The 9,307-nt window shown below is 45.5% G+C and overlaps 1 long non-coding RNA gene across 1 annotated transcript; it reads right to left on the bottom strand.

Annotated features, from left to right (window-relative positions):
* Window positions 1-6,977: 6,977 nt before the first annotated feature.
* Window positions 6,978-7,658, bottom strand: LOC119289756. Its single transcript, XR_005141603.1, has 3 exons — window positions 7,567-7,658; window positions 7,369-7,461; window positions 6,978-7,108 (listed from the first exon to the last, which is right to left on the bottom strand). It is a non-coding gene; the product is annotated as an uncharacterized LOC119289756 (long non-coding RNA).
* Window positions 7,659-9,307: the final 1,649 nt, after the last annotated feature.

Genomic DNA, 9,307 nt, shown 5'->3' with positions numbered 1-9,307 from the left:
AAACAAAAACCTCAGCCACTGAAATGTTGACGTGTGGATGCCTTTTGGCCCGGTTGTGCCACCAACCGGGACCAAAGGCCCCCCTGACTGGGCTCGGCGCACAGCCACGTGTAGGCACATTGGTCCCGTTTCGTGTTTGAACCGGAACTAATGGGTGGAGGTATTAGTAACGACTCATTAGTCCCGGTTCATGAACTGGGACTAAAGGCCCTTACGAACCGGGACTATTAAGTGTTTTTCTACTAGTGTCAAGCCGCCTGCAAAGGCGCCAAGAAAGTGGTGGCACAGCCCCGACCCGTGGAGTACTTTTCAGCAAGGCTTTACTTGCGAACGTGTCCTGACCCACTTCAGTTGCGAAGTAGCCGGACGCAACAGGGATGTGTAAATCTAGCTCAACTTGATATGATTGAACCTTCTCTGGCCGGCTTAAGTAAGATTTTTCAATTTTCGAAGTTGATAGATTAGTAGCTAGCACACACACCTACAGGTAAGGTGCCCTTTTCGTTTCTTGCATTGTTCCTCTTGAATGTTCACCACGAAGGTACATGTATCATTTATACACACGAGTCATTGTGCTGGGCCGCTGCATGGGCTAGCTATTTCATATTCATCGATAAAAAATTTAAATAAACGTTTGACAACTTTTTTTTTTTCGGCAGACAACCTTTGTATGTTATGTGTCAAATGGTCGATATGGAAATTTATTCTAATACACATTTGAAATACAATTACTTAAGACATGCATGAAATAGTCTGGCTATGAGGAATAATATTTACTTTAAAAAATTGCAAGATATGTTCACATTTGTTTGTGATTTTCCAATTTTCATACAATATTTTACTTGTAAGTTTTTGTACACCTGGGTCACTTCAAATCACTGAGAATAATTTCATATGGCCTTGTATACTCTTTTCGGTATGACCATCTCATACTTGTACTTTACACGGTGTTCGCCACTAATTTGAATTCACATATAAGCCATTTTCCAGTAGTGGGCACTACTAGAAAAAGGGCTATAGATAATATGGACACTAATGGCGCATCAAACATGTGGTGCGCCACTATTATATAGTAGTGGCGCATCATGTGTTGGTGTGCCATTACTGTGATAGACACTAATGGCGCACGATGCGCCACTACTAACAATTTTTTTTTTCAAAAATACTAATGGCGCGTCAAGGCACAGTGCGCCATTACGAGTTTTAACTAGTAATGGCGCACCACTCACCCGTGCGCCACTAATATCATTTTTTTTGCAAAACTACTAATGACACACCACCAGCTGGTGCGCCATTAGTAACCAGGGTTGCTAATGGCGCATTTGTAGGTGGTGCGCCATTAGTAATCTGGGACCAGCTAGATATTTTGGACAGCCACCTACACACTCACTTTTCCCACTTCATTCTCTCCACCTCCTCCTCCAAGCTTGTCTCAGCTGCCTCCTCCTCCTCACATCATTTGCACCATAGATTCATCCAAATTAAGTGGTTAAATTACCTTTTTTTTATAGGTAAGTAAGGGGAAAGCTTTCTTTATGTTGTAGATCTACTTTTTTTCTCCTTCCAACAACGTGCACATGCACTTTTTATGGCCTAGCTAGGATGTTGCATATATGTTTGTGTTTGCAGGTACTGGTATTTGAAATGCGATAGTTGCCAATATTTTGCCGGAATGTTGATTCATTTCCGTTTCGGCGAGAATTTTGGCACTATGCATTCTTTTTGGTCCTATTTTTAGGCAAAGTCATGCTAAATTTTTTCTTGGTTCCAAAATATCGTTTTTCTCTACCCCGCAGGCGACCATGGTCCGCACGATGACCGAAGGCATCGTGAATAGGTTTTTGAGCTCCGCGAAGGCCAAGATGCTTCACAAGAACGAGATGGAGATAAGATGTCCGTGTCGAAGATGCAAGCTGAGGAGCCTTATGGACCCGGATTCCGTATAGGTGCCGGACCACCTGCTCTTTGCATGGTTTCATGGATGGCTACCGGTGGCAAGGTGATGAGGATGATTATGAAGTCGTCCATGGGGCCCTGGCAAGAAATGAGGAAGGGCAGCAAAACAACTGCGGCGAGGGCGGGCGAGAAGACGAAGAATCTTCAGGACATGATCACGAAGTAGATGCAGTACATAGTCATCATGTAGAAGATGCCGGACATGATGATGAGGAAGATGCCGGAGCAGACGAAGGGCATGATCATGAAGATGAAGATGCGGGAGAAGACGACGATGGACCATCGATGGGCTGGGTGCAGGAACCTCATATTGAAGAGCTGCTTCTCAAGCAGACGGATAACGCAAGAGCTGCCGCCCGAGAGAAAGCCAAGCTGGATCAACTGGAGATAGACGCTGTTACTCCATTGTATGAAGGATGCAGGGCCGAGGATACCCGCCTGAAAGTAACGCTCATGGATGTGGAGATGAAGGTAAAACACAAAATGACCGATGCATGCTTCGACGAGAACATGTCATTCTGGCACGAACGTCTTCCCAAGGGGAACAAGTGCCCGACCAGTTTCGAGGAGGCGAAGAAAATTGTGTGTCCTCTGAATTTACCGTACGTGAAATACCATGTGTGCATGAACAATTGCATCATTTATCGAGACAAGCACGCGGAGTCTGCCACATGTCCTGTGTGCGGCGTCACTCGATACAAGAAGAGGAAGAAAGCTCCTCGAAAAGTGGTGTGGTACTTTTCGATCACTCCTCGTCTGCAGCGGTATTTCGCGGCCCTAAGGTAGCAAACCTCCTGCGTTGGCACGCGGATAAGGAGGAGAAGAAGCGAGAAGATGACACAAATGATCCGGAGATAAATAAAAAAGACAAGATGCCGAGTCACCCTAAGGATGGGAGCCAGTGGCAAGTGTTGAACTTCGAACACCCAGAATTTGGGAACGATCCAAGGATTCAATCCGTTTGGCAGCCAGAGAAGCACACATAGCATCTGACCTGTGTTGCGTGGATGTACAACCTTCCCCCTGGTTGTGCATGAAGAGGAAGTACATTCACATAAGTATGCTAATTGAAGGGCCGAAGCAACCAGGGAACAACATCAATCTGTATCTGGGGCTGCTGAAAGAGGAGCTAGACACGCTGTGGAAAACGCCAGCCAATACGTGGGACGCCGCAGAGAAAGAATATTTCCCTATGAGAGCCGCACTGCTCACTATGGTGCAGGACTATCTCGGTTACGGATATGTCGCGGGGCAGGTGGTCAACGGATTTTCTGGATGCGTCAGATGCATGGATGACACAGCGTATCGCCAACTAGATAGAGATCCCGGGTCTTCGAAAACCATGTTCATGGACATCGAAGGTGGCTTCGCGACGATGACTCATGGAGGAAACACAAGGATCTGTTTGATGGTGAAACTGAACCCGAAGACGCCCGCATACGAGGAGCGGCGAGGAAATAGACGAGCTGTTGAAAAAATGGAAAGATTGCCCACTGCCAGGAAAGAAGAAAAAGACGCCAGATCCGGGAAAGAAGCGAAAGGCGCCAGAGCCGCTGCTGAAGGTATGGAAAAGGAGGTCTGTTTTCTGGGACTTGCCGTACTGAAAGATCCACCATGTGCCTCACAGCCTTGATGTCATGCATATCACGAAGAACGTGTGCGAGAGTCTGCTTGGTACCCTGCTCAACATGTCAGAGAGGACCAAAGATGGGCCGAAAGCAAGGGCAGACTTGAAATCAATGGGCATCAGGGAGGAGCTTCACGCTAATGATGATGATGATGAGGCGAGCAGGACACGGAAAGTCGTCGCAAAGGCAAAAAGGCCAAGAAGACCAGAAATGACTTCCCTCCCGCGTGCTTCACTCTAAGTCAGGAGGAGACCGATCAGTTTTTCACCTGCCTCGTAGGAGTAAAACTTCCTTACGGTTATGTGGGGAAGATAAGAAGATACCTAGACTCAGCGAAGCAGAAGTTCAGCGGGATGAAGTCTCACGAGTGTCACGTGCTCATGACGCAGATACTTCCAGTTGCAATCCATGGGATCATGGAGGCGCACATCCGTGAAACGCTATTTGGCCTATGCAACTTTTTCGACGTCATCTCTCGGAAGTCGGTTGGCGTGAGGCAACTTAGAAGGCTACATGAAGAGATCGTGGTGGTACTATGCGAGCTTGAGATGTACTTCCCGCCCGCATTCTTCGACGTTATGGTGCATCTGCTGGTCCATATCGTGGAGGATATCATCCAACTCGGGTCGACGTTCCTGCACAACATGATGCCGTTCGAAAGGATGAATGGTGTCATCAAAGGATACGTTCGCAACATGTCACGTCCAGAAGGAAGCATAGCCAGGGGCTTTCTGACCGAAGAGTGCATCTCCGACTGCACGAATTATCTAGGCATCGAGAACCCTGTTGGCTGCCCGTCAATAGGCACCTCGGCAGCTTGCTGGATGGGGTCACCGTGAGGGTCGCCGCGAAATGCATGTCGACTTCGAGGGTCGACTCACCGACTTTAAAAGAGCAAACCTAGTCGCGCTATAAGACATAGACGTGGTCGATCCTTGGGTGGTAGAGCACAAAACCTTTATTGAGTAGACGTACAATGACCAAGGCCAACAGAGGACGGACGGAGATATAATCAAAGAGAAAAACTCATGTTTCACGCGTTGGTTCAAGCAGAAGCTTCTGTCGTACCATTTATACTAGACCATGCCGGTGCGCGTTGCTGCGCCCGTCAATTTGTGCGATTTAATGGTAGGAATTGATACGAAAATACGTTTACACATTGTTTAGTAATTATGTATTGTAATTTTAGCTTGAGATTTTGTTTTTAGTTGTGTACCTCCATCCTTTATTGAATATTGAAAGCCAGAGGTATACATGAGATGACAGGAGGATTAAACAAGGCGAGGATATTGGGCTATTAGATTTGTTGTCGGGCTGGCATTTCTAAATTCATCTGGAAGTATGATCTTGGACTGGGCCTTCTGTCATGCTTCAACAGTTCCTGGAATGTGTTCATTGCTAGGATTATCCATCTGAAAGAAGGGTATGAAAATGTCAGATCCGGAAAAGCCATGCAACACAACATAAACTGAGAACGTAGGTACCTTTTGGCAGGAATTGGTTAATAATTCAACCTATACTGGAAATGTTCTATATTTATATTAGAATGGTGTGTGAGAGGACATGCTAATGACCATTATATGGTGTTTAATGGGCGATTGATATTCAGGCATTTATAAGTATTCAGTTATCATTTTGCAGCATGCATATGTAACTGATGAATAAATTTGTTTGCATTTATTGTTGTTGTATCTGCGTTAGCCTTATAGGTAAGAAAAAGAGGATAAACAATGATACATGAGAGGAATTAGAAGCTCCACGCTGCAATATTTTGAGGGGTGGGCATTAAATGTCTGCTTTGTGTTTACCTATCAAAGAGATATACTGATAGGTGAAAGTAAATAAATTGGAAATTTGGATATCGGTATTAAGCAAAATTACACACCTTGCTAGCTTACACAGATGTCTATGTTGATGTGCCGTTCACTTGGAAAGAGAGTTGCCCGTGGTTAAGGCCCGTCTCATTGACAGTTAAGGGAAGTGTGAATTTCTGATATCAAGACTGATAACTCTGCAGGAACAACAAATGGGCTGTCTGATGCACCGTGCATGATAACTTCAAGTCTCTTGCCAATAGCTTGTTCAGCAACTGAAGCAAAGAACACAAACTCAGGTTCCCCTAATTCGTCAGCATCAATAAGACCCACCTTGTACCTGGGCAGGACAGTGTGAAAATAAGCTTGTGGTAATAAGAAGGTTGGTCTGCAAGTTTATAATGGGTATGTTTTGTTCATTTTGGTCTGGGAAGAACAATATTTTTATTTGATCCCTCAGGCCTTGTACGACATTTGTCTTTCTTTTGCGCATTTTTCCCTTGCTCAATAACCTGCTACATAGGGCAGGAACAGTAGGTGTACTTTGATTATTTCAAACAATCATAGAGAGTGAAATCATATCATACGAATAAAGGGTACATATTACAACTAAGATAGTGAGATGAGGCATAAGAGCATACTGATACTTGCATGTCCGTTAGCCATTGTATGCCGGCAGATTCAGCTGGAAGAACAAAAGAAACCAAGCAGCACATAGCTCGAATTCCTCCTTGTAGAGAAGCTGCAATCATTTGAAATTATGAATTGGACAGAGAACACAACAGTATATGTAGACAACAAACGAGAATTAGAACCAGCGCATCACCTTCTAACCACGTTGCCACGCCCGTCCATTTGGACCATATAACGATCGAAAGTTTCCTAAATATATAGACGCTGCTGTAACCATGAGAAGGGCACCGCCGGTAGAGGTCGAGGTGGGGAGGGCCCAAACACATATGTGATGAGGGCAAGCCTCCGCTCTGTGGCAGTTCAACTCTCCTTGGCATGCTTTCGTGCTCAGCCTCTCGTCTTCCTCTCCCATTCGACATCACGGAGACCAAATCGAGTAATTAACTTGTAGTAGAAAGTAGGCGATGCACAGAAGGGGAAATACACAGACCCGTTGAGAATCGAGGAAGTGACGCCGGCCACTGCCATCGCCATGATCTACTTTTTTCCTGCAATATTTGGAGGATCAATCTAGAACGACAACGATCTGAGCAGCTCCACTTCGCAATTATGGGCTCCACCCACGATCCAATTTGTTTCCGGCGCGAGCGCAACTGTGGAGAGGCAAGGAGCAGGAGGGAGTTTCTTAACATGCAAAGTTCCATACTGCAATGATAACTAACTAACACTGCACAGAAACAATAAGATTGATGTAGAAGTATCTATGTCATACAAAATATTGATTGTCTACATTCTTAATGTAATCATAGTCCTAATAAGCATACTTCTCTATTGCTACAAAATTCACATCCATGTAGTATTTTGCATTAACTGATGTACAGCTTATTTAATATAAGTGTTCACAAAATTAGTACCGAATTAATAAGAAGCATAATCTGTCAATTCACCTCACAAGTTGAATAAGATCATAGGAAGAGATTCAGGGTAGGTTCCCTTGTCAACTGGCCAGATGATTAACATAATCAGAACATGAGCAGAGCAGAACAGAACATGGTTAAGGGGATTTTCTCTTGCATGCTGCACACCAGACAAAGAGAAGAAATTATTGGCTACCAACGATCAGACGGTCACACAACATAAAGGATCAGATCGATAAGTCGGTTGTCTGAGCCGACATCAATTTATCCTCTAAAGATCAAAACATCAAGGACGTTTTTTACACATTGTAACATAGTTTTCTAATCTGTTCCATATAGCAGCATGGCAATAATGAATAACACATGCAGCGTAAAAACATTGATGGTAAAATGTATAAGGATGAGGCGTGGAGTAAGTACCTGTCCAAAAGCCAATTCATATTATGAACTGTCGAACAAATAATCCCAGTACCAAGCTCTAAGATGTGCCCAAATCAGTCGAGTATAGACAGCCTGATCTGAAAAGAGGCAACCTACCCGAGTATCATGCTCAAAGATGCCAGAATAATGTAATTGCTTGGCACTGAATCTTACATGAACTGAAAAGAGGAAACCTACCCAGCATCAGGGTGAGCGAAGAGTGGCAGGGGAGGAAGCATATATAGGCATATACCTCTGTAACCCTCGGCGTGAATGTGGGCTCATAAACTGAAGTATTATTGCGTCTATAAGTACCGCGGAGCAGTTTCGATCAGCTGAGGCGTCGGCCTTCATCGCTCGCGTCCCTTCCCTTTGTCCCTCGAAGCCCAGTCGACAGTGTCGGCTGGATCGAGCGCCCACCGAGTCACCCCGCAATGTGTGCGTCCGCTGGATCCCGTCTTGCACCGACCGCTCGATCCCCTCGCAGACGATCGCCCGCGTCGGCCGCAATGCGCGCGCGTCGGCTGGATCGATCGACCGCGTCGCCTGCATCAGGCGCGCCTCGATCCCTCTGTCGCCGATGACCAATCCCCTCCTCTGTATCGACCCCCGTGTGGAGCGCTCGCTTTTTTCTTTCGGGGACGGGAGCAAAATGGGCTGGGTAAGCGGCCCAGTTTACCAGAGGACTCGGTTTTTTCTCCTGGAGCAGCTGCCCATTAGGACAGTTGGGCCAGAATTTTTAAAGTGCGCTGGAGGTCCATAGATACAATAGATCCGACGGCTAGAAACTCTCCAGTGACTAAAACGGACGGTCAGAAATTAATATGGCGTGAGAGAGCTCGGTTGAGGCTCAGTTTTACTGTCCTTAATGAGGATTCTTCCGCGGAAGAACAACTCATATTCGCCTTGTCACAGGGCGCCGAGCACAACCTGATGACGTATGAGGCATACGGTATCAACGAATACACATTCTACACCGAGGAAAAGGACATGAAGAGCGATGGTTATCAGAACTCAGGGGAAACGATGGAATCCTACACCGGTAACGACAAGGACAGATACTATGGAAGGATCGAGGAGATCTGAGAGCTGAGCTACGCTGGAGAGAAGGTCCCGATGTTCCGTGTTAGCTGGGCCAAGAGGGTCATAAAAGAAGACCAGTATTTCACCACCATGGTTATACCCGAAGCCAAATCCAAGACCGCCGGCGCAAACGTCACCGTGAAAAATGATCCATGGGTACTGGCTTCCCAAGTGAACAAATGCTTCTTCATTACCGACCCGTCAAAGCTTAGTCGTGTTGTCGTGAGGAGAGGCAAAAGGAAGATCATCGAAATGGATGGAGTCACCAATGAGCAAGACTTCGACAAGTACAGCGACCCGAAGATGGAACATGACGACGATGATGAAGTACCACCATACACCACAAGAAGAAGTAGGACCACCCTACCTAAAGGACATCCGTTCAAGAGAAGAACTCCATTTACAAAAATTAATGGCAAGAACACTGTGAACAGATAGCTAGCTAAGATCGATTGCATTTAAATTGTAGCCCTCATTTCTCGATTGTATTTCGACATATTGAAATGATATTTCTTCTGTTCTAGTGTCCTCATGAATATTTATTTATGTTTATTATGGTATTGAATTTCTAACTCACAAAAAGTATTGAATTTGTTAATATGTTTTGAACTCATGAATATTTTTAAATTTCATGGGCACCTTTTGAATTTATGAATATTTTTTCAAATTTGATGATATTTTTTCATATTCAATATGAAAAAATATTGAATATTCACGAGGACACTAGATCTCGATCCCCCTCCATCTCGATCGCTATCCCCCCTCGCCAGATCCCCCTCGCCGCCGAGCACCGCCCGCACCCTCCCCCGCTCCACCGCCGCCGCCGACCCCCCGCACCCTCCCCTGCTCCACCACC

This window comes from Triticum dicoccoides, chromosome 4A (genome assembly GCF_002162155.2).
Source record: "Triticum dicoccoides isolate Atlit2015 ecotype Zavitan chromosome 4A, WEW_v2.0, whole genome shotgun sequence".
In the NCBI taxonomy this organism is placed as follows: Eukaryota; Viridiplantae; Streptophyta; class Magnoliopsida; order Poales; family Poaceae; genus Triticum; species Triticum dicoccoides.
The sequence above is the reverse complement of the archived record's forward strand: the minus strand, read 5'-3'. Positions and strand labels throughout refer to the sequence as shown.